The 26449-nt window shown below is 32.6% G+C and overlaps 1 long non-coding RNA gene across 1 annotated transcript in view; it reads right to left on the reverse strand.

The window, feature by feature from the left end:
• Positions 1 to 860: 860 nt before the first annotated feature.
• LOC144365293 (uncharacterized) overlaps positions 861 to 26449 on the reverse strand; it is a 132053-nt gene continuing 106464 nt past the window's right edge. Inside the window, exon 5 of the long non-coding RNA XR_013423601.1 lies at positions 861 to 1073. This is a non-coding gene — a long non-coding RNA (uncharacterized LOC144365293). The remainder of the gene's footprint in view (positions 1074 to 26449) is intronic.

The following is a 26449-nucleotide window of genomic DNA, read 5'->3' on the forward strand; positions in this document are numbered from 1 at the left end:
AGTTTTGTTTTTGATTACCCTAATTTTTTTCTTTCTACTTTTTTATAGATGAAAAATGTGTATGGTGCAATGCAAAAATATAAAATATATTAAATGTAAATTTTGTGTAAAGATATTTGCTTTTTCTTTCCCCTCATTGTGTAACTTATCTGTATTTAGTTGTAAGAGTTCTTAAATAGTTTGGATAAGTGTCCTATCACATATATCTACTCCGAATATTTCTCTCCCAGTTTGTGACTTTAAAATTCTATTTTTTAAAAAAGATGTTCTTCATCTTGTTTTTTTTTTTTTTTTTTTTTTTGTACCAGGGATTGAACTCAGGGGCACTCAACCACCGAGCCAAATCCCCCAGCCCTATTTTGTATTTTGTTTAGAAACAGGGTCTCCCTGAGTAGCTTAGTGCCTCAAAGTGGCTGAGGCTGGCTTTGTACTTGCCATCTTCCTGTCTCAACCTCCAGAGCCACTGGGATTACAGGTGTGTGCCATCACACCCGGCTCCACTTCTGTTTAAAGAAGTTCAATGAAATTATTTAGTGTGTGTTATGGTTACTGTTTTGTATGTCATCTCAAAGTCATTTGCCTCTTCCAAGTTGGTGAAGATATCTTCCTAAATATACTTTTAAAAATCAATACCAAGTGTACAAAGACTTTCATTTAAAATAAAATGCTGTAGTATGTTGAAGAATATATTTGAACATGTATTAATGAACTAAATGCAAGAATGGCACATTAAACAGCATACAAATGATGAAGATATTAACATAAATGAGTATGAAATACCAGTTTAATCAAAATGAATTGTAAAGAAGGCAAAAAGATCATTTGCAAATGCAGAAAATATTTTAATCCCCTCCAAAAAGATATCTAGAGTATATAGAAATTTACAAAAAGGGTTAAAAAAAAACAGAAAAATTCAATGGAATGCAAGGAAAGTTAGAAACAGGTATTCCCTCAAATACAAAATGCAGATGACCAGTTTATGATTGTTTTATTCCTTCCATATTTGTAGTTTTTCTTCCTTTGAAATACATACGTGTCTCCAGCCATAGCACCCTGAATGCACTTGATCCCATCTGAAATAATACAAATGTGCATGTTAATTGCCATGTGAATGAGTGGAGTATAGATTCCCGTGCTCCTATTTTTGCTTTTGTTGCTAAACTATCACTGGCCAATGATATGTGAGACAGAATGATCTTTGCAACTTTTGACTAGCTGGTTTATCATTTTGCATTAGAACAGCATATTCCAAATAGGAGCTTCTACTCATCCTACATCCTGGTAAGAAGAAACTGTGAGAAAAATACCTCCAGGCAACTTAAAATTTAGAACAGAGTCACATTCTGGAAAAGAGCTAGTGCCAAATCAGAGCTGACATTGGTGAAAAGTGATCCTTGTTCTTTAAGCTGCTGAGTTTGTGGGGTGGTTTGTTATCATGGTCTATAACTGAAAGCTGAAAAAAGACATAATTTGTAAACCTGAAAAAGTATTTCAAATGTCTGTTATTCAAAAGTACAATTTTTGTTTAAAAAAGTGAGTATGTATTTTGTACTGTCTCATTTGAAATAACAGAAATGCTAAATGAAAGAAAGTACTAACACCAACTTCAAAAGATGGTATTGGCATAAAGATATCACAATCGCTCCTAGTATAAATATATACAATCATTTTGGCTAATTTTTTTTAAAAAATTTAGTTGTAGATAAACACAATATCGTTATGGTATTTTATTTATTTTTATGTGGTGCTGAGGATGGAACCCAGTGCCTCAATACATGCTATGCAAGTGCCCTACCACTGAGCTACAAACCCAACCCCCTAATTTTGGCTAAATTTTTAAGATACTAACTGCACTTGAACATGTTCATAAGCAAAAGATTTATGACTCGTTCCAGGAGTTTACCTGGGAGAAATGTATATGTAAATCAAGAGAAAAAATAGCTATATCTCTGTTAAAAATCATCTATTTCCCTAACCCAAAACATTGATTTATCTATAATAGTGCAGATTAGGAAATTTTTTTTTAAAAAAGTTGCTGCACAAAGTCATTCTTATGAAATGGATATTTTTCTCATTTTGTCTTCCTTACTTGCAGTCTTTGTCTCATTTTGAGTGCTTTGAACATTGATAGCATGGTGAGATTCTAGAAATATTTTCTTTTGAAGCTAAATGAAGCAGTATTTTGCTTTTTGTGTTTATTATGATAAGTCAAAGTAGGAACTGACAATTATTATTTCAGATTGTTCTTCCCCCTTTGTACAGATATGGACTGAGAGTCGTGGAATATTTAACCTTGTTTAAAAAGTAAGGAAAACCATTTAATTACATGTAAAACTAAATTCTAACCATTTACCTAGGTATAGGCACCACATAAAATCTCTGCATGTGAAGTAGAAGTCTCCTTCAGAGACATATGTAAACTTATCTTCTACATGCTAATGCATTCTATTTTAGGAAAAGGTATGAAAATATGTTAATACAAAGTATGTTGCTTTGAAAATTGTGCTCACAAAACGTGTTTTCTCAAAATCAGATTAGACAATTACATATTTTTTAAAAAATATCTATTTTATTATTTGAAGAAGGTTTTATTTTAAAATTTAAATAGGAAATGTGTTTGCTTTATACAAATATGTTTAGTTTGTGAATATCATTGATAAGAAATGCAACAGCTACGGTTGGTTCATAATTAAATGCAATGTCATTTACTTTTTATTAAAAAAGTAACATGAATTTCTGTTATAGACAGAGGAGGTAAAAAAACTAAAAGAAAGAAAAAAAGAGGGTTATATGTATCTATCTTAAATGATATAATGAACACTTTTAAACTCAACTACACATTGTCTGAGAATGTGTGGGTCAGATCCAAACATTATTCATATTTTTATAAATATAAACAATATTTATATTTTTAAAGATATTAAATATTTAAATTAAAATACTTATATTTAAAAATAAAACTCTTTCTTGTAAGATGCTCTATGTTATAATTATATTATCATATTAACCATGTGTGTGATTCTGTCTTTAATATCCTGTGAATGAATTATGTTTATCACTTTAACTCCAGTTAAATGAATTGTAAAGAAGGCAAAAAGATAATTCACAAATGGAGAAAATATTTTAATCCAAAAAAAAGAGACATCTAGAGTATATAAACATTTACAAAAATGGAAAAAAAAAACAGAAAAATTCGGTGGAATGCAAGGGAAGTTAGGAACAGGTATTTCTAACTTATGTCAGGAATTGAAGGGATAGTGACATAGAATGACTGTGCAGCTGCAATCTGTCAAAAATCAGTGATTAGGAGCCTGATTGTTTTTCCCTTTCCTGCCACTTCTACCAGCATCTGTTTCCCTGGTTGCCATGAACATGAAAGGTCCTGGCTGCAGATTTGTTTCAAAGACAGAAGGATGCACAATGATTTAAGAAAAATTACCATCCTAAAATAGGATTAACATTATGACTAAAAGGGAAGAAAATACTTACAAACAGACTTATATTATCATTTGACTTTTTCATATTTCTGCACAAGAATTCAGTAAATGTTACCTGTGTAGATGACCAGGATTGCCCATATCAGTGCTGTTTGGTTAAGCTTCTTGCCCTGCCTGGGTTGATACCATTCTGGGTGTTAAACACTTTCACTCTCACCATGGTAGATGACTAGTATTTTAAAATATTTTATTGTATAATTGAGTCATTTTGTATGTGTGTCAGAAAATGTTTGCTTGGTGTGTACTCTGGGCTTTATTAAAAATGGGTTAAGGAAAGCTTTTCTCAAACTAGGGTACTATAATTTGTGTGGAATAACTATTATAAGGTAAAAAAGCTTCTAATTCCTGTCCTTTGTTATTATTTAATTTCATATCTCTGTTTTTTGAGATAGTCAAAAGGCCACTAAACCTTTACTTGCAAATTAAGATAAAAAGATTCACTTATGGAACATATAAAAATTTAATGAGTCATTATGAAATATTAAACCAGAAACAGGTAAGAATTAGAAATGAACCTTTGCCTTTTATATTCTTCAGGGCAAATTATTAACTTTTCCTGAGAATTACTTGTTCTGTTATATGGTGATTTGTAGTTTAATAAAATATAGCATAAGAGTAGGTCTTTGATCTCAATTTATATATGACATGTATTTAAAAAATATTCTCAAGTAAAGCAAGTTAAGGAAAATTTTATTCAAGACAAAGGTAATACTTAATTTCATTTATGTATTTATAAATTATTAAAATATATTGAATAAATTTGTGCCCCTCTGTCAGTGTGCACATGTTTTTCCAGGAACCAGTGGATCTTTGAAAGCATGTAATTCCATGTAAGTGTTTTAGTCTGCTTCTGCATTTCTGTGACCAAAAGAGAGCAATGTAAGGAGGAAAAGTTTATTTGGGTCTCAGTTCACAGATAGCTGACTCCACTGCTCTGGGCCTAAGGTTGAATCAAAACCTGATGTTGGAAGGGTGTGGAGGAGGAAAGCAATTCGGACATGGAAACAAGGAAGCAGAGAGAAAGCTCTTTTCATGAGGGATAATATATAAACCCCAAAGGCATTCCCCCAGTGACCTGCTTGCTTGAGCCACACTTGCCTACAGTTAACACTCAGTTAATCCCTGTCAGTGGACTAATGCACTGATGAGTTTAAAGCCCTCATAACTCAGTGGTTTTACTTCTGAACATTTTTGCATTTTCTCATGAGTTTTTAGGGAACACTATTTCTACAAATCATAGTAATAATAATTTTATAACACAAAATACTCTGAATGCATCTTGTATTCCTGGAGAGGTGATACAGGAAGGAGAAAGGAGTTGGACACCATATAGTAAAGTAATAACAGTTTCAACACCCCAAAAGAAAAGGAACAATCAAGAACAAAACTCACATTCTGATCCCAAGAAAATCTGCAATGCCCTGTACAACCCTGGGCACGTATAATGTGATTTAGATATAGGTGTTGCACGGTGATTCCTTCAGTATATGTATATTAAAATATAGTCTTTGTTTACATGAATAATCTTAAATGTATATTAAAGATATATGCACATATTACCCACAATTGAAATTACTTTTTTTTGTTTCATTTCCAGTATAAATTAGAAAGTTTGGTACTATATTACATAGTAGCATGCCTAAAACCACATTTAGAAAGTGAGCAACATGGCTGCATGGTAAATTTGCCATGAATAATACAATAATCAGTTCTGATTGAAGCCATCATACTGACTTCTCATTGAGAAAATTTTCAGTTTTACACAAATATTTTCACATGGTTAATCAAACGACATTATACAATTTAAATAAATATAGTAAACTATCTTATTTATTGTTAGACTTTTGATTTCCAACTAATAATATTTACAAGTGTTTTAAAGGCTAACATGAAATAAAATTATACAACTCTAGAATATCAAATTGTAAAATAAAATGTAAAATTATTTCCGATACTCTGATACAGGACTAAACTTCATAATTGATTTGTAAAATGAATTGAGTAATTTCTCTTCAATTTTTTTCTAAATCACAAAGTAACATATACTTCAAAAGTTCTAATTTTCAATTACAGAATATATTTTAATGAGAAAAGATATATACAAAATATTTATAATGTAGAATTTGGGAAAATAATAAAGGGCTTGAGAAAAAAACAAACCAAGTAGATGTCTTGGATAAAAAAATGATTTTTTTCAATTGATATTTAAATTTGTTTCAAGTAATCCTTCCATAACTAGTATACTATTTTTTTTTCATTAAATAAAGAGGAAGAGAGTCATTGAATATTTAACCTTGTTTAAAAAGTAGGGAAAACTATTTAATTACATGTAAAAATAAATTGTAAATTATATATATTTTACCAGATTGAATATGTATATCCTTTCACTTATATTAGCTAACAGTAAATATTAAATGCACATATGAAAACACAATTCATTCAAATCAAAGAAATATCAAAAAACCTACTTAAAATATTTTATCTGTGGGCTTACAGGAGCATAGATTTTCCAGAATTGAAGGAACTTCTTTGGACCAAAGAATTATCTGAAAAATTCTACCTATTATCTCTAATGTGTATCATATTTAAAAAATAGATATTGACATTTCAGAAATCAACATCTTATTATTTAATATTAATGACAGCATCAAGGTCTGTGTGAATGATCTTGGTTACTTTGATTTTGGTTGTAGGTGTATATTAATATTCATTGGGTGTTTCCTCTGGGTGCTGTATCACTTATTTCAAATTTGTCCCCGTTTTTGCCATTATACAATTTAACAAAGCAGTTTTATGGAATGCCATAAAATCAGTTTGGTTTGAATTAGAAATGGCATTGAAATTTAAGAAAACTAATCATCAAGAATGACAAGGAAGATAGTGATTCTCATTATTTCGAATCTGTGGGAAATGGGAAGAATTGTTTTATAATTTATCCATCAAAAGGGAATTGTTCTTACTAGTACAAACCAGATTTTGATTATCCTGTGTATAAGACAAGGGCAGAAGATTTCAAATTTGCAGCCAGGAGCAACTTTGACAGGTTTGGATCCCTTGTCCTTTTAAAGTTACTTCTTACAACATATTGTAAGTCAGGACTTTGGAATGCATTAGTTAAACCCACTGAGACAACGGATTAGTTCTAACACTTGAAACAGTAGAAATAGGCTAACATTTCAATATGAAAGGTATATAGGATGCAGCAACATATTAAATCTCCTCCACAAAAACCTAGTTGGATTAGATTCTGTCCTATAATAAATAACAACACTTTACTCAAAATTGATTTTTTTCATATATATATTTCCACTTACAGCTGCATTTGACTGTACTTTTTCAGCTGACTTTGCTTCTGTTTCTGAAACAGCACAGCTTTCAAGAATACTTTTAAGGAGAAATTAATGCTTTTAGCTGTGTGTATTTGGATGACTCAGCAAAAATATTGCTGAGTTGATGACACCTCATGAGCTCAAATCCAGGGTTTAATGAAGTCTCCTAATCTCTTGGCATGTGAAAGAAAAACTGAATGTTTTCCTAAGTTAACCACATATAAAGTAGAAGATGAATCTTCCTTGATTGTGACTTTACTCGGTTGTCTTTTCTGTTTATAACTTTAAAAATCTCCATCAAAATGTAAATGATTTAATAAACTACCACAAATATTGAATATCGAAAAAATAGTTCCCTCCCCATCAAAATTATATACCTGTGAAAAATTCTTATTCTATTTTACAAATAGATGAATCATTAAAATTAATAGTTTATACTGTATTTTCACAATGTTGTTTACCTTAGGTTTTGGTTAATATTACATCCAAACTGCTTGAACATTGAATATATTTGCTTAACTGCTTTGTCAATACGAATCACCTAATGAATCCTGACATGTCAAAGAATAAAACTCCCATAGGACTTTACTATGACACTTTTGTTTGAATTATATGTGAGTCATGTTTGGTGACTACCCATAAATGGAATTAGAAAAACTTTGTTTATAGTCCCACTTAGAAAATGTAATGGCTATCACCTTCTGTATTGAACTACTCTCCAACTCAATGAATCATCTTTATTTGCTTTACATTCGCTTTCGTTTAGTCCTTTATTCACTAAGCATGTGCTGAATACTGAGTGGAGCAGAACACTGTGAGAGCACTGAGGACCATCTTGGGGATGCTCTCTTGCAGGGATAAGGAGAATAACAAGTGAGCTGTTTGAGTAGGAGCCTTTCCAAACGGAGGGGAAGAGAAGGGGACAGAAGTATATGCAAAGGCAAAGCGGTCATGAACTACTGGAAAAGCATGAGAATGAAGAGACAGAGGGATTAGATGGGAAACTATGGTGCGTGAGAAAAATCAAGAGATCAAGAAATAAATTCCATGCTTTGAGCTCCCCCCACCCAGCCCCTGTTCCTTTGTCAGTATCAGCTCTTTCAGGGACTTGAGAGAGGGAATAAATCAGTAGATTCCTAGTAACCTTGTGTGGAATAAGGATAAGTTGAAGACACTGTTGTCAAAAACAAAAGTAAGCTGAAGAACTCCCACAAGATGCAAAGAAAAGAGATTCTGGGAACACTGGGAACAGAATGGAGAACTCCTCTTCCCTCTCTCGATTCTAATCTATTTGTCTCCCTTGAGCCAAGAAATCTTGGATTCTGTTTGGGATCAACTGAGAGCAGGGTGGGGTGTTTAGCATTGAAGTAGAAATGTGGTAGGCTGTAACAGCAAGTGGTACTTGGAGATCTATCCATAAAGTATGATAGAGGTGATGTAGTTAATCTTGTAAAGAGAGCCAATTACAATGATTTTGGTTTTCTACCTGAGATGGGAACATGTTTTAAATTAAGAGATGAGAAAAAAAGAAGGTAGTAAGACATGAAAATAGTTATTTAATGGCTTAGATTTACTACAGTCACAAATTAGTATTCTTATTCATAAATTTTCCTAATGCCAGTTCTCTGTCTCATGGACAATAAAGGAGTTCAATAGAAAATACATATACTTGTTCAGAGGAAAAGCATATTGAAAATTATCTATTATAAAAATATTTGTGTGTTTATGTTTCCACTCAGAATTTTTAAAATTACACTTATAGTGATTTCATAAGAACTGAAATATTGTAAAAGATTCCACTATCATCAATTTTTATATGTACAAGTCTCATCTTTCACTAAAGGAAACTTTTTTTAGAGAACTGACAAGCACTATAATATTGGAGTCTCATCAAACATTTTCTATTAATTTCTCATATTTGAAGGCAATAGTAAACATTCTTTGAATGAAATTTGTATGTATATATATTTTAACTGTGATTCACTTTTTCAGAAAGAGTATTGAAGTCATGTTTAAATATTATTTTATGGAAGAACAGTTTTGACATCCCAGTTGGTGATTGATTTACTCATAATAAATGGTGTTATTTAAATTGATATTTCTTAACATGAGCTGACTGAAGTCTATTTTTAAAAAAAGATTGAGTGAATATTATATTCTCATGCCATTTATTTATTTTAAAAGTTAATTTATAATATTTGTTAATCACACTGACAAAATAAACTTAGTGTTTATTCTCTTTCACCAAATGAAATTTGTTAAATTGCTTCAATACTGTTATTCATGTGATTCCTCAAATTCATATGGATTTAAAATATGATAAACCTTTTATTTGTAATGGAACTTTTACTCATGTTGATGGGGTTGGAATTCAGCTTGATGAAATTTTGCCTATATTGAAAGAAAAATAATTTAGTTAAGTAGCATTATCTCTAATTCTCTAAACTTCCTATCATGCTTCCAATTATAGCATTTTAAACTATGGATATCTGTTTTCCCTGAAGTTGGAAAATATTTCTTTATTGGAAGTTAGATTACTTGCATCAGTGAAAAACACTTAATTGATGAATGTATTGATGAGAAAACAAGACAACATAGTGTATTTCATTTACTCATCTATTTTGTTTAACTGTTTTATAAACAAATTATGTATACATTATACAATAACAGCCCATATGTCTATGCTGTGGACTCAAATCCAAGGAAGTGATGGTGTCAGAGGAGGCTCACTTATGGCTCTGATTCTCTGATATAAAACTGAGGAAGGAGGACTTCTGCTAATCCAGTCTGTCTTGCTGAGTCCCAGAATTCTATCCAAAACATCCATGCTGTGGATTAGACTAGACCACAACCAGTTTTAATTGCTACAGCACATATAATTTGCAATGATTCTAATGAGTTTTTGCTATAAGAAGCAGGTCAACAGGATGCCATCATTTTCTATTTTCATCTCTGAAGCATGTAAAATTAAATTTAATTTTCTAAAAATATATTCAGAAAACATAACATTTTTCCTGTCATGATCTCATTCTGTCTGCATTACATACTATTTTAAAATTCTTTCTTGTATCTTCTGCCAATATGGAACCTAGTCATCCTGTTTAACTTCATGTGATTTTTCTCATTATATGTAGATTACTGCTAAGACTATATCTTGTATCCCAAACTCACTAACATATGTGTTCAATATTTTGGTGTCTGTCTTACAGGTGATCAATAAACAATGAGGCAGAGCTAAGACTGTTTATTACATTTATTTTCTTTTTCAGTATTTGTATTAGTATACTGGCATAGGAAACTGAGAATTTAAAGTTTTTATAATGTTAGATATATTTACTATGCCAAGCATTGTGTAAGATACTAGAAATAGCAGGCAGATTTTAAAATTTCTTGTGACAATTTATGTCAGTCTGCCTTATAATATTGGAGTTAACAATTTGTCTATCAAGACAGAAAATAAGCACTTATACAAACATACACATTAACAAACATAGCTTGAGAAACATATTAATAGCAAATAACTTAAAATTTATGGTCTGCTGATATTTCATAATGTGTTAAAAAACAATTGAAGTCCTTGAAATTTCATTTAAAATAATGGTCTTTTCCCCTTTGTGAACTCATATGACCCTTTAATGTGATTTAAAAATTAGTCATGCAATCTCAGTTAAGTCAATCATATCTTTTATGAAATAATTTTGTAATTAATTCTAGGGTTTTAAAAATATTTTTTATTATTCAAACAAAATCCATTTCCACCATCACTTCTCTTTCCTTTTCTTCATGTAGACAGTCTTGAACCTGGACAGTTTTAATGTTTTCTATATACATTATAGTTTCTTGTCTCTGTTCTGCCTCCTTTGTAAATGTCCTTCATCTTATTCCTACCTCATTGATTTGCTCTTTGATAAAGGGCTATTTCATTTATTATGTGATTTTATTTCAGATAATTTCCCATATTGTTTTACCTTAAAAATTGTTAACTAGATCTTTTTCTTATTGGACATTATTAACATCTTTCCAAATTTCCTTAGATTTTTTTTAATTTTTAATTTTGGGGAGGGGGTACCAGGGATTGAACTCAGGGGCATGCAACCACTGAATCACATCCCTAGCCCTATTTTGCACTTTTTTAAAATTTAGAGACAAGGTCTCACTGAGTTGCTTGGAGCCTCACTTTTGCTGAGGCTGGCTTTGAACTCACAAACCTCTTGACTCAGCCTCCTGAGCCACAAGGATTACAGGCATGAGCCATGGAACTTTAGATTTTTTCTAGATTTATCTCTATTTCTACATCTGTCTTTTCCAGACAGATATAAGTCCTTTTTTCTTTTCATCTGTCATCTGAAGTGGCTAGAGTCTTCAAATGCCTACTTATTTGGCATATGAGTCCAGTTTCCTACGAGGACACACCATCTACTCTGCCTGGGAGCCTGTCCTATGCCTTGTAGTGTGTCCTATGGAATAGAAAGTGTAAGATCTTGGCCTCTTGTCAGTCCCAGTGGTTTGGGAAGAGGAAATGGTTTGAATCTCAGGCTAGAGAGTCTTGAGCAACACAAAACTGCTTCTAGTTATTCTTCTCTTTTTCCAACTCAGGGGAATCCTTCAATTAAGTTTCCATAAATCTTTGAAAAAAAGAAGAATTGATAAGAGGCAGTTAACTCTGAGAGAGTTTTTTTCCTTCATTTACAAAAGAGTTTTACTCTGGATACAGTACTCAAACTTGATAGAATGTTGTGTTTTCAATCAATATTTTAAAGATCATATTTCATTCCCTTCTGCTTAAATAGATTTTAACAAGTATACTGAAATTCTTAGAATTGTATCTTTTCACATACTGTGTCTGTTTTTCCTGGTTTAAAGATTTTTTTTTCAATTTTATTAATAAACAATTTTCTTATACTGTGCCTTGGTATTATATTATTTATATTTTTTCTACTTGGATTTGTTGCACTTGTGAGATCTGGGTGTGATATCTTTGAAAAGCTATACTATTTCATTATTCATCCAATCTGTATCTTCATAATTCAGTATGGGCCTTGTTATGGTGAATATTCAGAAAGTATGATGAAATAAAATCTGAACGTGATGTGTTAGTTTCTTTCATTTTTAGGGTGAGAGAAATGGAGAACATGATGAAGTAGATAAGAGGGCAATGTGAAATTAAATGTCTACTGACGGCAATGTTAAATTGAATGTTTACTAACTTGTAAGCACATTTAATACACTATTTCATTCCGTCTGCACCATAAACAATGAGATGGTTATTTAGAACCTCACAGTGCAGGATGAGTCATTTGCTCAAGCTAGCATGGTTGATTATTGGAGGCATCCAGATCTGGACCCAGGCCTGTTTAATTACAAATCCAATAGCTTTGCCTCGAGTCTACTCAGATTTGTAGAAGGGTGGAAAAGTGTTTCTTTGCTTTGCTGGCATGCTCTCTGTTAAGAAGTCAATGGAAGCTTTCATTCTTTCAGTAAGAAATGCTTCAAGGAAGTATGAGAGCACTATCTTTGATGCACATGTAGTCTCCTACCCTGAAGTATATACAATTCTTATTTTTGATAAGATGGATAATTTCTATTTATAGATACTACAAGTTGGCTTTCCAACTTGAAGTTCAGACAATCATTTGTCTTATAGAAGTGGGTCTGACTTCCTTCCTCAGTTTTGCATTACTGATAAGACATGGTTAAACCTTGGAAGAATCACCAGCAATGATGTCTTCTCTCCAGTTCAGTAAAAATAAGTCCTATTGGGCTGGGCATGGTGGCGCACATCTGTAATCCCTGTCACTCTGGAGGCTGAGGTGAAGCAGGAGGATGGATGGGAATTCCAAAGATAGCCTCAGCAAAAGCAAGGCACTAACCAACTCAGTGAGACCCTGTCTCAAATATAAAATAGGGCTGGGGATGTAGTTCAGTGGTTGAGTTCCTCTGAGTTCAATCCCACTCCCCCCAAAGGTCATATTATGAGTTTTGCTTATATTTTCCTGAAGATTTCCACAATTTTCCCATTTATGATTTCTTCTCTTCCTCCCTCCCTTTTTCTTTTCTTTCCTTTCTTTCTCTTTCTTCAGCAATCAAATTTCCATAAAGTATTCGGAATATCTAATTAAGAAAACAATTTTCATCGATGTGAAATTTTTTTGTTTTTCTCATGGGATTTAAAATCTAAAGTATCCTTCTGAGTTGTGTAATTTTTGCTCTTTTAAAATAAACAGGCTATGTCTTTAAAGAGGAAAAAAAACCACAAAAATTCCCCCCAATTGACCTTAGTTTTGGAAAGTTTCTTGAATATAATACAAACTACTATGTTATACCCTATAATTTTATGGAAATTTGATACCAGACTTTATTTAATTTATACAGTAAGTTGTGCTAATGCTAAGCTTTCTGGTCTGATTTATGCTGGAGGAACTGTGGGAAAATAAGACATTATTCTGCAGTCATGCTTAGTAATTGCTACATGCTGTAAAGATTGTGCTATGGTAAAACGAAATAATTACAAAGTTATCTGTTCACTGTGACATGCTTTCTATTCTCCTGGGATGGCACATCACTCCAGAAATTCCAAAAGTTTGCTTAAACTGATAATATTCTTCCAATTAATTGTGAAATATATGACTAGCAGACAAAAAAAGGAAACTAAAAGTGCAGTAAAGCAACTATGTCCTAGATTTGTGAAGCATTTGATGAACGAGAAAAGATTGACCTTGGCTGACCCAGGAAAGAGAGACAGCCCCTAGGATATATGGAAACCTGTCCGTCTTCATTTTATATTAACTAATGTGGAATATATGTGCCTCTGGATAGACATCAAAAAAGAACAGAAAAATTACCAGACACTGTCAAATCTAGAATAGAAAGGGTTTAAAATTTATTATTACCAAGATTTTTGTCTTTTTCATTTTATTCATGTTTCTTTTCATGTGTTCATCACTATGTCTGCATTCTTGACTATCTGAATGATGTGCAAGTTGCTCATTCAAATTTGTATTGCTACTTTGTGGTGCAAAACATAATTCACAGATTTGCTTATTATTATTGATCACTATTGTGTATGGTATCTGAATTTAAAGAAATATTTCCCGGAAGTATTTTTTAATGTATGTTATATTTAGGCACAGTTTAGGAAAACCTTTCCAAATAAACACATTGTATTATATTTTATTATAATATTGTGAAAAATATGTGTGTATATTATTTATATCATTTCTTTGTTATAATGCCCTTCTATGGAATTTAGCATAAAATCTATAAACACTATAAAGCCGGCAGTGCCTCTAATGATCTGGCCTGTCTACATCTCCAGTCACAACTTCTACATTTCTGCTCAGTTCCAAAGGTTTTGTTCTATTTGCTAGAGATGTCAATATGTTGCCTCCATAGAAGCTTTGCTTTGTGCTCTCTCTGCTTGTAAATAAATATGAGCTCCCATATTATGTATTACTGACTTCTTGTCATTCAGTTCTCAGCTAATATATCATCTGTTCAGACATGCCCAACTTTAATTTGTTGACTATTTTCTTTATAACAATCATTTTTAAGAATTATCATTATATATTATTTATACTACTTATTATCTCAAATCTTTGCTTTTGTTTCAGTATTAGATACATGATTGTAGCCTTGTATTTAAAATTCTATATTTAAATATTTAAATCAGTTAATTCATGTCAAGAGTCATTAACAGATACTAAAACATGTAGGTAAGATTTTGATGAGATATAAGATATGTAGACTTGAACTATCTACTCAAAAATCACTAATTTCAAAGGGAAAACAGAGAAGAAGCCTGGAAGACACTACCTTAGTCAATAGATTGAATGTAGCCTCAGTAGAATTAGAACCAACAGCATTTAAAAGGAAGCACTAAGAAGGATTGAATACTATTTTCGTGTTACCTAAACAAACAAACAAAAAATGCTTAACCTAAATCTGACAGAGTGGAAACACTGGACATACCCCAATTGAAGGATATGCTGCAGACCAAGGAAAAAAGTCATGCATGGGAGGTCATAAGATTGAAGAACTACTATCTATTAAGTGGCCTGAGATTTATATCCAAATTATCCCAACTAACTCCTAAACTTTATTTTAAGATAACCAAATTTTTATTGAATTCCAAAAATACGTATATTGCCAACCATGGGAATATGACATGTTTTTAAATATAAGACAAATCTACCCCTCAATGAATGTAAAATATACTTTTATTTCAATTTAGTGATCTCATCAATTGTAACAGTAAAATTATATTTTCTTTCTGGAAAACAATGAAAATTAATTTCCTAAATGAAAATAAATTTTCTAAATTTCCTAAAGTCTGGCAAATTTCTTGAAGATAGGGTCTATAGATACCATCTATTTATTAAAATGTTAAGACTATAAATTGTGCTCATTGCTCTATTGTTATAGTTCATTATAATTTTTCAACTGTATAGAACTGAACAGAACTCAGGTCTTATGTCAAAATTGTCAACGATATTTTTTATTATGCGAGAGAAGCACAGTGATGCCAATCTGTATGTTTAATTGTTTCCTGGGAAAATTGAGCTATTCCTTAAGAATTGGCAGTGAAAATTAAGTAAATCCAATTTAGATCCTTTCTTTTCTTTGAGTGATTTTTTTCATGAACACTAATACTTATGTACTTCTTCTTATATTAATTTATATTAGATTCCCTGACTCACATAAATACTTGTGTTGTACTTATATTGTGTTAGGGGGACAAGGTATTCCTTTGAAGAAAACAGACATGGCCCTTGCTTCATTGCAGCCTTAGTGGGAAGTCTGGATTTTAGTGCGGTTGATATGTAACTTTTCATGATAGAGATTGTTAAAGTGCAGGTTAATATACTGTGGGTAGTGATCCCCTTCAGCTTTGATTTTTTTTTCTCTTTTATTTTACAAATATCTATCAGGGTTCTTCTTATTCCAAACTCTGTGGTAGGTGATTTTTGTATTCAGAATTCTGTCCTAAAGAGGCTAACGTTCTGTTGCAGAAAAAAGTAAGAAAAAAATTCAATCATTAAATAGAAATCTATTGAAGTTGATTTCACTGTCAGCATCTTTTTTTTTTTTTTCCTGAAAGCATTCTCTGATCCTATGGGTACTGATCCATCTTTTCTCATCATTTCCGCTGCTAACTGAAAGTTCACATGTTGGATTTTTAATGAAATACGCTTTGCTATTCCATTTGTGCTAAGATTGCTCAATTATTATGATATTTGCATATATACAGGGTACGTACATTACTCATACTTTGCTTCATTTCAGCCTATGTACATAGTGTGGAATGAGAGGGAAAAGCATTTGGTCAAACATTGGCTACAGAATTTTGCAGACTGGAACTAAAAGACTGATGATCTAAGTCCAGTGATCAGAAATCAAATGCAAAGTGCAAGATGGCAAGGCCAGAATGGAACTGAGTAAGGAAAGAAAATGGAGAAGCTCCATGGGGTCTTTTTGCAGAAGGCAGAAGTAAAATGTCTCAGTCTCACTGGAGTGAGATCACCAGGTGGTGACTCAGAAGTGTGAGAGGAGGTCTGAGAAAGAGCTCCAGGTGATATACGAGGTAACAAAGCAAACTGGGACAGATTCTACTTTAGCAATGAATTGGTCACAGAGTCACTAAAAGTTTCTAGAATAAGGAGGTGCTGCCTCCAGATTAGTTAGCATGTTTGTAATGAGAACAATTAATCAGACACTAATAGGCATTAGATTGACATGGATCAGTTCCCACAAATGTAGAGCAATGACCAACTTCATAAATCAAGATGGAGAATATATGCAAGAACTATGAATATATGCAGAGAGATTTTTAAAAACCATGCTTCCATACAGCTTTTTTATTATGACTACAAAAAGATCTTAATATTTCTTTTATGATATATTTAAATGCACTTTTTATTAAAATGTGTTGTGCTTCACTGAACAGATTTTTAGCTCCCACAAGGCAGAAAGGGAGGCTTCTATTTTTTGTTGTTGTTGTTTAGAATCCATCACAATATTTTAAATTTATTATAAAGGCTTCTTCTCACTCTTTCCACTTTTTTCCTCTAATTTATTCTCCGTATGGCACATAAGTAATTATTTAAAAATACGAATTGTATCATTCTACTCCCTTTCTTAAAGACCACTCCAATTTCTGATTTCATTAGAATGAGCTACATATTATGACCTCAAAGTTGAACAATCATATAATTTATCACATAGATCAAAACACTTTTGAGAATTAAAAGAGAAACCATTTAAAATTATAATAATTTAACACCATCAATGGATGTCCCAAGCAACCTGCAGTGTACGGTGTGTAATATGCTCTTTTTCTCTTACTCTCCTCTCCCTTTCATTTTGCTCCACTTCAACCGGGCAGCACATTAGATAGGTTAATGTTTGATAATGGATTTTGGAATTGAACTGATTAATTGTTGTGGACTTCCTTTAAAAGGCATTTAAATATCCAAAACTATTTAAAATTTTATATGACAATATTTTGTTGTTTATTTAAAAATCACATTGTAATGACTTGCCATTTTTGTTAATCTTGGCTTGTACACAAAAACACACACATGTGCACACAGGCAGACTTTCAAGCAATGATGTGTTGGAATCAACTTGGTGTTGGAACTAGGGTCATTTTTCAAAATTTCAGACACATTGTGAGACAATTAAGCACAGCCATTATTAAAAATTTAAAAAATATTAAAAAATCAATGGCATTAAAACTTTATGCTTTCCAATAATTTTTTATATTTTACCAATACATATTCACAGTGTTATTGAGGTTTTGCTTTCATTGCTCACAAATCGTGCTCCAAGGGAAATATCATGTGCTATTCAAGGGTAGTGTATGAGGAGGATGTTTTGTTCAGGATAAGTACTAGAGAAGTAATGGTCTAATTTTCTTTGTGGTTTTTGTTTTTTAGATTTAAGTAGACTTTTTTTTCTCAATTTAGTTTTAAAGAAAAATTGAAAAGAACATATGTAGAATTTTCATATACCAATATCAAGTATGCCCTATTATTAGCATCTCAGGGCACATATGTTAAAAATTAATAAACCAGTAATGATATGGTTTTATAACTAAACTCCATAAATTATTTAGATTTTTTTAGTTTTTACTTATTTCTGCTTTTCTATTCCAAGATCCCATCCAGGACCCTGCATTCTACATAATAGTCTCATTTTCTTAGTCCTACTGTTTGTGCATTTCCAGGACTTTGTGCTTCATGATCTTCATATTTTTTTAGTAAAGTTCAGTTTTGTAGGATGTTCCCCACTGAAATATTCTGTTGTCTGTCTTATAAGATCAGAATTGTGTTATGGTTTGCATGTGAGTTGTCTTTCAAAAGCTCACGTGTGAGACAGTGCAAGAAGGTTCAGAGGAGAAATGATTGGTTTTAAGGGTCTTAACTCAAATCAGTGATTTAATACCCTGATAGGAATTAACTGAGTAGTAACCTGAAACCGTAGGGTATGCCTGGAGGAGGAAATTGGGGCATGGCTATGGGATATATATTTATATCTGGCAGGTGGAGACCTCTTTCTCTCTCTGCTTCCTGATCACCATGATGTGAGCTGCTTTCTTCTACCACACTTCCCCCATGATGTCCTGCCTCACCTTGAACCACTAGGAATGGAGCTGGACTTCTATGGACTAAGATCTCTGAAACTATGATACCTCAAATAAACCTTTTCTCCTCTACAACTATGCTGGTTGGGTCCTTTAGTCATAGCAGTGAAAAGCTGACTAAAACAAGTTGTGAATCATGGGAAGGAACTTAGGGATGTCATCTCCATTACATCTTATCAGGGTGCGTACCACTCACATGAATTATGAATTGATGATGTTTTGATCACCTAGCTGAGGTATTGTTGTTCTAGTTTCTCTACTGGAAAGTTGTTCTTTATTCTCCTTTTGCATACTATTATTCTTTGGAAGGAAATTGATATCTGCTGCTATCACCTAAGAGGTGAGAAGTTATGTCTCCCTCGTTGAGCACAGAATGTATTAGTTAGGCTTCCTCCAAAAAACTCTCCTTGTTATATATAAAATGAGGACATTTATTATGGGAATTGTCTCACACATTAATAAGGGCCTAGAAGTCATCTACAAGCTGAAGAATCAGGAAAGTCAGTGGCATAATTCATTCTGAGGCTAAAGGGAGGGCGTGGGTGCAGGGTAATAGTATGGGTCTTGATTGAGTGCCAAAGAATAAAAAGTAGAATAAGATGATGTCCTAGTTCAAATGGGAAAGAGTTGATCCATTTATAGTATTTTTATGTTTTTCTGAGCCCATAACAGTTTGAATAATTTTGCTCCATATTGATTAGGAGAAACTCTTTACTTAGTCTGATGATTTGATGGCTAATCTCTTCCACAAATATCTTCATGGACATACTCTAGAGATTATGTCATATCAACTATCTTTGTATCTCTTAGTCCAGTAAAGTTGAAAATAACATTAACTGTCATGGAGAGTATCTACATAAATTATTTGAAATTTTTTCACTTAGCAGATTTTTCTCTTCATTTGTTTATTTATTCAATCATATATTTATGTCAGTGTTATGGTTGGGATATGAGGTGTAAGCTCAGGTGTAAGACAATTAAAGAAAATTTAGAGGTTCTATAATTGGGTTAAGATAGTCTTAATCTAATGAGTGCATTGATTCTCTGATAGGGATTAACTGAATGATAACTGTAGGCAGGTAAAGTGTGGGTGGAGGAAGTGGGTTTCTGGGGGCATACCTTTGGTATATATATTTGGTTTTTGTTGAGCAGAACACTCTCTCTCTCTTTCTTTCTCTGTTTCTAATCATCAGGCCCTGACCACTTTCCTCCATTGGCCCTGTGGAATGGAGTGGGCCATTTATGGCCAGAGACAGCTGAAGCCAGTGAGCTCTCAAATAAACTTTTTCTTTTAAAATTATTCTTCTCAAATTTTTGGTTGTAACAGTAAAATTTTTGACTAAAACAGTATTGATTCCTAGATATTTGTTTATCATTCGGGTTAAATTTGATATTGCTTTCTTTATTTTTAAAATATAATTTTAGTTGTAGATGGACACAAAATCTTTATTTTATTCATTTATTTTTATGTGGTACTGAGGATCAAATCCAGTGACTCATGCAAGTCAAGTGCTGTATCACTGAACCAACACCCTGTCCCCTGTTTTCTTCATTTTCTTGCTCAAATTATTAGTTTGGCAAACAGTAGCTTCTTCAATTGGTTGTATGCATCTTTGACATATCCACGTTCATGTGTTTATTTTTTGACACTCCTTATTTTCTTTTTAAATTGATTTTAAAAAATAAATGATAGCAGAATGCATCATACTTATTACACATAAACAACACAAATTTTCATATCTTTGGTTGTATATAAAGTATGTTGACATCAATTTGCATATTCATACATGTGCTTTGGATAATGATGTCTACCACATTCCACCATCCTTGCTAATCCCCTGCCCCCTCCTTTTCCCTCCTACCCCTCTGCTCTATCTAGAGTTCATCTATTCCTCCCACGCTCCCCCTCCCTACCCCATTATAAGTCAGCCTCCTTATATCAGAGAAACATTCGGTATTTTTTTTTGGGGGGGTGAGATTCGGTAACTTCACTTAGCATTATCTTCTCCAACGCCAGCCATCCATTTACCTGCAAATGCCATGATTTTATTCTCTTTTATTGCCCAGTAAAATTACATTGTGTATATATGCCACATATTTTATCCATTCATCCACTGAAGGACATCTAGTTTGGCTCCACAGTTTAGTTATTGTGAATTGTGCTGCTATAAACATTGATGTGGCTGTGTCCCTGTAGTATGCTGTTTTTAAGTCCTTTGGGTATAGACCTAGGAGAGGGATAGCTGGGTCAAATGGTGATTCCATTCGCAGATTTCCAAGGAATATCCATACTGCTTTCCATATTAGCTACACCAATTTGCAGTCCCACCAACAATTTATGAGTGTACCTATTTCTGACAGCAAAAATGTTTTCAGGCTCATCTTGCATATTTCCTTCTGTATACTAGAATTGGCCATTTCTTCAAGCAGCTCCAGTTCAATACAGGTGAAGAACAGTATTAGAATTCAAGAAATTAATGCTAGGTGTACTCATTGCTATTAAGGCCTCATTTATTTTATAACCCGTACTGACAGAGAATAAAAAAACATACGCATGTTTATATAAACCCATGTATATGCAGACATTCATAAGTATTTTTGGTAAACAACCACTTTTATCTATATCAAGCTAATTATGATCTCACTCTAAATATCTCCAGTCTTAAATCCATTATCATGTGGACCCTTTTAGCCTCTTCTACTTGCTTAAATGGGATGTTTTCTTAGTTCATTGCTAAAACAAGTTCACATTCTTAGTTCTAAGCAAGATTTAAAATGCTTACCATGTTGAAAATAGTTGAATTGTCATAAATTACTTAGAAACAAGTTAAAAAACCAAATGGACATTATCATCACACATACTGAATTTTGCTTTACAAGTGTTATGGTTTGAATCTTAGAATGTCCCCAGGAAAATTCATATGTTAGGCAATGCAGTTCTGTTCAGAGGATTTGATTATGACAACTGTACTCCATCAGTGAATTTATCCACTTGATAGTGGATATGCAAGTTTTCTTATGTACATGTATATGTGTGTATGTTTATGCATATGAGCACACATGTGGGAGCCTGTGTGTCATTTCAGAGTGCATCTTATTTCAGTAATTCTTAATAATTCCTTTCTCATCTGGATAAATATAATAAAATTATTATTTCTTAAACCATGCCAGTTATATTACTGCAGGGTAATCATTCCTACCTATTATCATATTTTGATTACCAGAGTGAAAATAGCTGGGTAGGACCCCAGAGAACCACAGCACAGAGAGCTTTATTTCTACCCATATGTGCCTTATACTTAATAAGCAGAAGTTACTATAGGGAAGTAAAATATTTGGACTTCAAATTAGGAATTTAATTGTATTAACACTTTAGTTCCCCTTGACTATAGAGATTATTCTAATATGTGAAATATCTAACATTAGCATAACAAGCTTTCCCCACATAGGACTCAAGAGTATTAAGAGATCATGGAATTTGCTTGTCAAAAACAAGAACAAACAAGGAAAAATTAAGCAGACATTAATTTATATCTTTGGATCTTCACTGAAATAAGAAACACATATTAAACAGCACTAAGTAGTGATATGTAAAGTGACAGGCAGCTTATACTTATAAAGAGAAATTACAGTGAGCTTTACATTAAGTCATACATATAATAAGCATAAAAGTAGTTTTGATTATGAAATAAATTATACACTTAATGAAGCTTTCTTTATATAATCGAAATTTGTCAAATTTGTTTCCATTTGGGAAAAATCAGTCAGACTGAAATGGAAATCGTTCTATATAATTTTCATAAGATCTGATCTTTCATACTATCATATAAAAGTGTATTAGCAAAGTGCTATATTATTAGAGGATGGAATCACTAACTTTTCCAAATCAGGTTTTTATGCATCCCAAATAGATAAGTGGCTTAATGATGGGCTTCCTTTTTCAATGTACATAGACTTTAGGCATATTGATGGAGAGTCTGCCTACTCTCAATACCTCCTCACTTTCTTATGCATTGCCCTTGTGTAGTATCATGTTACTTTTTGTTTAGCATTATAATATTTCCTCAAAATGAAGAAAGTATGAAAAGATGTCTGCACTTTCATGTTCATTGTAACACTATTCACAATAGCCAAGACATGTCCACCACCTGTTGAACAGATAAAAAAAATGTGGTATATATACATCATGGATTGCTCTTGAATAAAAAAAAAAAAAGGAATGAAATCCTAGGCAGCACATGGTGGCGCATGCACACACCTGTAATCCCAGTGGCTTGGGAGGCTCAGGCAGGAGGATCACAATTTCAGAGCCAGATTCAGCAAAAATTGAAGTATTAAGCAACTCAATGAGACCCTGTCTCTAAATAAAGTACAAAAGAGAGCTGGGGATGTTGCTCAGTAGTTGAATGCCCCTGAGTTCAATCCCCCGGTACCCACCTCCACCCCTCCATGCCCCAAAAAATGAAATCCTGTCTTTTGAGCTTTTGAGATAACATTAATGGATTTGGACATTATATTAAGTGAAATATGCCATGCACAAAAAGACAAATACTGCATGATGTCACTCATTTGCAGAATCTAAAAATGTTGATTTCACAGAAGTTTAGAATAGAATTGTGTTGCTGGAGGGTAGGGTGAGTAGCCAATAGCTACTCAGGAGGTAAGGGATAATATTGATCAATTAGTATTGAGCTAGATAACAGCAATATTTTCTGGTGTGGTGTTGCATAATAGGATGACTATAGCTAAGAATAAGTTTCTTTACTTTGTAAAAGGCTAGAAGAAAGTATTTTGGAAGTTTTCACCATAAAGAAATGATAAATGGGAAGATAAATATGATGAACCTGATTTAAATATTATGCTAGGTATATATGTATGAAAACATTACATTGTGTCCACTAATACATAAAATGTTTATGTTTTAATGAATCAGTTAATTTGCTTTAAATTTCTTAGTTAGCAATGTCTCAGATTATTATCTTATCAAACATTTTATATTCATACCCAGGAAGGCTCTATTTAGATTTTAAAGAGAATATATCAGAGGAGAAGAATGTAAAAATGGTACTTCTTAAATGACATAAAAGAAAAATAATCATTCTGATAGTTTCATAATTTGAATTTGAAATTGTTTCCTGTTATCTTTCTAATTAATCTTCTGTAGTGAATCAGAGTTATGGATTTATTCTTTCAGATACAGTTGTGCAGAAATGAATTTCTTTTGTTTTTAATCAGGCTCATCCAGGTATGCTATGGGGCTGCATTAAAAGCAGTTTAAGGAGTCTAAGGAATTCCGATTATGGTAGAAGGTTGTCTTAATATTAAGTTACCATACCTTCTGTATTTCTACTTCTGAAAAACTTTAGCTCATTTTTTTTCTTTTATTGGTGTGTATTATTATACAGAGTGGTAAGTTTCACTGTGGTATAGTGGTACATGCATATAAAATTATTTGATCAGTTTCAATCCCCACAGTTCTTTTATTCTACTGATCCTATCACCCTGACTTACCCTTGGGGAACATACCTATTGTTTTCTTGAAATGACAGTGAAATTGTTAGCTATGGAATAAGCATAAGACATAGGATAGGTCAATGTATTTTTTTCAAAAAGCTTTAATGAGATACAGTTGACATATCAGACAATCCACCCATTTGAAGTCTATAATCTGATGGTTTGAGTTTGTTCAAAGAGTTGGCCATCCATCACTACAGTCATTCCTAGCTTGAATCTAGGTGAAATGGGGATGATTTCACATCATGCATCATTAAATTTCAGCTATAAAATATTTTGGAGAATATTTATGTTCTGAAACACAGTAGTTAGTAGAAGAAAAGATGGATTTTCATCTTGGAAAATAAAGGAAGTTTGGACAGTCAAGTAGAAATGAAGATGTTATGGTCCATCCATGGACATCCCTAAGAAATATGAGTAGATATATGTAAGGTCAAAAATAATAGAGGAACTCCCATTTTTACCCCAAATACAGATTGAAGAATCACATCGGTTACACATCCACATTTTTACATAATGCCCTATTAATAACTGTTGTATTCTACTACCTTTCCTATCCTCTACTATCCCCCCTCCCCTCCCCTCCCATCTTCTCTCTCTACCCCATCTACTGTAATTAATTTCCCTCCTTATTTATTATCCCATTCCCCTCACAACCTCTTATATATAATTTTGTATAACAATGAGGGTCTCCCTCCATTCCCATGCATTTTCCCTTTTCTCTCCCTTTCCCTCCCACCTCATGTCTCTGTTTAATGTTAATCTTTTCTTCCTGCTCTTCCTCCCTGCTCTGTTCTTAGTTGCTCTCATTATATCAAAGAAGACATTTGGTATTTGTTTTTTAGGGATTGGCTAGCTTCACTAAGCATAATCTGCTCTAGTGCCATCCATTTCTCTGCAAATTCCATGATTTTGTCATTTTTTAGTGCTGCATAATACTCCATGGTGTATAAATGCCACATTTTTTTTATCCTTTCATCTATTGAAGGGCTTCTGGGTTGGTTCCACAGTCTAGCAATTGTGAATTGTGCTGCTATGAACATCAATGTGGCAGTATCCCTGTAGTACGCTCTTTTAAGGTCTTCAGGGAATAGTCCGAGAAGGGCAATAGCTGGGTCAAATGGTGGTTCCATTTCCAGCTTTCCCAGAAATCTCCATACTGCTTTCCAAATTGGCCACACCAGTTTGCAGTCCCACCAGCAATGCACAAGAGTACCCTTTTCCCCACATCCTCGCCAGCACTTGTTGTTGTTTGACTTCATAATGGCTGCCAATCTTACTGGAGTGAGATGGTATCTTAGGGTGAAAATGGGAGTACATAACCCACTTGAATCTAATGTATGAAATATGATATGTCAAGAGCTTTGTAATGTTTTGAACAACCAATAAAAAAAATGAAAAAAAAGAAAAAGTCAACTTTAAAACTTCAAAATAAAAGTCAATAATCCAAGAAGAAGAGAAAAAGACTTCCACATGGCATAATAAATTAAATAATTATTGTGAATTACTAGATTACCAAAATACGTATGCATGTATGCACTTAATATACAATATATACTCATGTTTATATTTATATATTCATGTATACATGTATATACATAACTATACAAACATGCATATTGAAATGTATATGGAGAGAGAGAGAAATAAATTAGTATTTTCAAAGATATGAAGTTTCAATAGCTAGCTCATTTGAGAATAATAAATTCATGCATATATACTGTGATCTTTTTGTGACTTTATTCAAAGAAAATTGTCCAAGATACTAATATATCAATGCAAAAATATAATAACAAAAAATAATAATAATAATAGAGGAAACCTGAGTTATACAGAATCTGGATGTAGGTCGTATCCTTTGCTGGTTTGACCTAGTGTGTCTCTTTTGGTTCTTACAACACACTCTAGAAGTGCTACACTTGTTCCGAGATCCATTGTTCCATTTTGGTGGTGGGGGGGGCATTACCAGTGATGCCAACACTTTCCTGACTGATTACAAAGGATGGATAGTCAGACCAATAGTTTAAAGATATCAATGAATTCTACCACAATTTTAGAATTTTCTTTTAAAATTCCCAAAACTAAAGAACAATGTTAGAATGTATTTTAGAGAATATATAGCCTAAGATTTTACACATAAACACACACATATAATATATATATGATGAAAGAAATTAAATAATCACCAGTATGAGAAGTAACAAGACTGGCACTGAGTTTCTGAAACTACATTTATATCTACTTCTCTTTACAATGGCAAAATAAGTTAAACTGGTAAAACATTAATTTTTCATCAGTTAAAATGTATTAATTGTCTGGATTAGCACTCAGAATGCTTTTACTATAAGGTCCAGTTAGTAAATATTTAGACTGTGTGGATTATTAGGATAATTTTGACTCTATTCACCTCAGCTTTTATAGCATAAACTCAATCATAGAAAAATAAATAAATGTGCATAACTATATTT

Source organism: Ictidomys tridecemlineatus, chromosome 7 (assembly GCF_052094955.1).
Source record: "Ictidomys tridecemlineatus isolate mIctTri1 chromosome 7, mIctTri1.hap1, whole genome shotgun sequence".
In the NCBI taxonomy this organism is placed as follows: Eukaryota; Metazoa; Chordata; class Mammalia; order Rodentia; family Sciuridae; genus Ictidomys; species Ictidomys tridecemlineatus.